The 4,014-nt window shown below is 39.6% G+C and overlaps 1 protein-coding gene across 1 annotated transcript in view; it reads left to right on the top strand.

Annotated features, from left to right (window-relative positions):
* The window catches only part of znf385d (zinc finger protein 385D), a 128,151-nt gene that overhangs the window by 119,400 nt on the left and 4,737 nt on the right, over positions 1 to 4,014 (top strand). The window lies entirely within an intron of this gene.

The following is a 4,014-nucleotide window of genomic DNA, read 5'->3' as shown; positions in this document are numbered from 1 at the left end:
CACTGTTAGACTGACTCACCAGCAGACATCACTATATGAGGGTATACACTATTCAGTACTTTGCCAAACACTTACCATGACATGCCATGTGGCTAATTGCAATCAGGGGTAAATCAGGGGCAAACTGCACTCAGCTGCCAAACTTTGTGGGTGTGTTTGCGCTGGTATATCATTAGCGCAATATCCTTCATGAATAGGACGTTAAGACGGAGCAAACTGCGGGTGCAAGTGAAGTGCAATTCAAGGTGCTATCAGCAGCCATGACTGACACAACTTGAAGTCATAAGTCATTTTAGACGTGCAACAATTTTGGACGAAAAAAACTGACTCAGTGTGCAAAAGCATTTCTAACGTCGGTAAAACACTGTTATTTAATGTTAATTTCCTTGTGCAACAAGAGCACATGGTTAGATTTTTTTTTTAAAAGTCACTATGGTTTGCCTTAAAACTCATATGGAGGGAAGCAACAGGATGACATGAAGGTCCAGGGTTTGTTGGTTTTGGCTGGCAGTAAGTCAGGAAACAGGCATGATACATAAAAAAAAAATTAGCAATCTAGCATGTGCCTCACATCAGGCCCCGCCCACATTCAGCACTAATAGCTCAGCAGGGGACGGTCTCTCGTGTGACCGAGCCCTAATGGAATTCAGTCATCATTCAGAGTATTGTTTACACATGTGTGAGTAAAAGAACAAATGTATTTACACCCTGTCGTTCAGGGTGAGTCATCAATGATATTGTAATGACTTACAGGAAGATATGAGAGAATTTTTCATAGAGAACCCAATATTAAATCCTTGAAACATATCTGGCATACAAACAAGATGAGAACTTGCAATTTTATGTTTTTATTTTATTATTTCTTCGGCTCATTTATTCCATTTTGGTGCACTTTGGTTAACAGCACGTTGAGGCTGTGTAGTAACAAAGCACTTTACTGGGTGCATGAGTCTAAATGTTAAAAGTATTTAGCTGTTCATCTGTGAACACCCTCTTATTTAGACTCATTTACTTCAGTGTCAGATTTCACTTTTTGTTGGATTTAAAATTAAAATTTCTGGATACAAAGATGCGCTGCCACTAGTAATGATCTCTCCCTTTATCCTGCTGCTCTGCTGTCACAGCAAAGCTCTCCCCGCCTGAAATCTCTTGCGAAAACTTCTAAGAAATCTGGTTAAGCGTACACTTTACATGGCCAAGAAATTAGACTTCTCCAGCAGAAATAAAGCTAACGGAGTCTCTCCTAATCCCTCTCCTCAAATAAGGAAATCAGGTTACTCTAGGAAGCTGACAATAATCTCATCGCCTTGTGATATTTTCCTCTGTGTGGCTTGGCTGAAACTCTTCCCAGGAATGTATGTCTTGGTTGTTGCTTTGGGGCACTCCACAAATCTTCTTTTCTTGTAGCTGCTGATCATTCTGTCACGGGGGGAATTTCATCTACAATACTTGAAAACCACTCAGTTTTGTCTGAGCTAACCTTGAGATTTCTCACTGAAAATAGACGGGCTTTGTATGAATTTTTCATGCAGGAGCTTTTACTGAGTACTTCTAAAACAGCAGCGATTCTCAGTGAAAAGAATCCAGCGTGACAAATTTGAGTTACAGCTTGAAACCAGAGAAAAAGTGTGATTGTTAAATCCACTGCAAGGACTTTAGTCGCAGCCAGAAATCTGCCTTTTGTTGTCAACGTGTACTCACACTGAATTATTTATTGGTTTGAGGTTACAGAGGATTTCTGTGTGTGTCACTCCAGATTCTTGTACTTCACTTGTTTATTCAGATCCACTGGTCGTCTCTGGGCTTTCAACACCAGAGGAGCTTTAATATCACTCCTCAACGTGCTCTCTCAACACGGCATACTGTATTAAACATGGGAATCTAATGTGTCATTTGGTAAATGCTCTCTGCACTGTACTTTGCAGTGCCATAACTGCAGTCATTTTCACCATGGGTGGCTCCAGTGGCAATGAAACCTTTAAAGCTGTAATACTTTCCGCCTTGAGACAGGAGGTGTATTTTTAGTCCCTGCCCCCTCCTCCTCTGTTGGTCAGGTTCCCACCTCAACGCATGATAAGCTATCTACCCTGAAATGGCATCCAGCCCGGGGCTGAGGTATCAGGCATCTATGAAGCACCACAGCAAACCTGCAATAAAAAGATAATGACAATTTTCACAGTTTTTCTATTACATGGAATGTACAGAGAAAGACGCAGGACGTAAACCAGCAGTGTCTCAGCAGGTGGCCATAAAACTGGTCAAACCTTCCCCTCGATCAGCAAATTTATCCTACAAGCTATCTTTGAAATCTGATGGCTAGATTGGCCCCACATGCACACAAGAATTATCAAAATTATCTGATTGCCAAAAGACTTTCTGAGAACGTTCATACTCTCCAGCTGATGGACCGTTTTGATGTAAATGACACGTTTTTCCTCTAGCGCCATCCTCAGAACACGACAGACTGTGTTGTTGAAGGTCTGTATTTTTAGAGATGGACAGCAACTAAATTAAACATCTGTATTTAATTTGTGCTTTGCCAGGCAGAAAAAAATGAAGTTGTAATTTGTAACAAAATATTTCAAGAGCTTTTGAAAATGCACTATTTAATATATCATTCTGTTTTCAAATAAGAGTGTTCAACACCATTGTCTCTAACACTGAGCTTAAATAGAAACTGCCCCACATTTCACAGGTGTGCACAGGTGTGAGGGAATTAATCAGCTGTGGGTGTGTTCCTCAATAATTGACAACAGCCTGTGCACCATATGTCCCATATCACACAAACGAAAGAAAAACACAGGAAAACTCAAGCTCTCCACACAACAGAGGCTATTAACAAGATTATTTACAAAAAATGTTGATCTAATGAGTGAACACATCGGCCTTGCAGCTTCCATAGATCATTCAGAATGTTCAAATTGGTCTCTTGAACGTTTTCAGTGTCCTGGAACCTAAACAATGAGATATCATGTTTGATGTCATTGAAATGTACTGCTACTGGGTAATCTCTATCATTTCACCCTGTGGTTTGACCCAGGGGAAATTGCAATAGTAATCATTCTGATCTCTTGGGACATCCAAATAACATATTAAAAGTACACCATTATATACTTCGAGGTAAACTCAGTGCTGGAAATTTGGGGCCACTATGTCACAGCGTCACACAAAGAAGTGCATATCCTGCTTCTGAACATGCTATTTTCATATAGTTTATGTTTAAACATTAGTTTTTTTAGGATGTTCGTTCACATATAACCATCAGATATGACCTGTCATGAATGTATATGTGCGATTAGAGGGTACCCGTCCCTCAAAATGACCTTTTTTTGAATCCAAACAAAGTCAGAAAAATTAGATTATAAAGCATATTATCGTTCAATTTCTGCATGAAAACCATGATGCATATATGCACTTAAACTGAGATCTTTAATGAGACCAGACTTGAAAGATGCCTTGGCTTTTTCATTCTTTGGTTTAACTGTTAGTGCTACTGAAGGTTGATGTCAATGACTAAGCTGCCACTTGGGAAGGGTTATTATGTTGAAATATCATCTAGAGATTATAGTATTTTCATAATACCAAACTAGGATTTGCCACTTTGGGTGGTACTAGTTAGTGAAAACTCTGAGCTGGACCATAAACAAGATAACCACCAATATCCCATGATGTTTTCAACCATAACAAACAGAAGTTCCCACTATTGCACCGTATGTGTGCCCCATCCCATCTAAGACGTACACGATGCCTTTTTCTGGTACTTCATCATTTCATATTGCATTTTTTTTTTTTTTAATAAACTAGTCCATTGAGTACAGCATACCATACCATGACTTAGTCATACCAAACATTAGAAAAAAAAACCCAACATTGGTCCACAGGGGGAGCCACAGCAATCGGACGCATTTTAGCCATTTTTAAGCATTTTTCTTTTGTTATAGCGCCACCCAGTTGCCAATTACAGTTAAATTTCTCCAGTCACCTTGAGGCGTCCTGTTCTACATATCTACCAAG

Source organism: Epinephelus moara, chromosome 6 (assembly GCF_006386435.1).
Source record: "Epinephelus moara isolate mb chromosome 6, YSFRI_EMoa_1.0, whole genome shotgun sequence".
Classification (NCBI taxonomy): domain Eukaryota; kingdom Metazoa; phylum Chordata; class Actinopteri; order Perciformes; family Serranidae; genus Epinephelus; species Epinephelus moara.
Note: the sequence above shows the minus strand (reverse complement) of the source record. Positions and strands in the feature narration are given on the sequence as shown.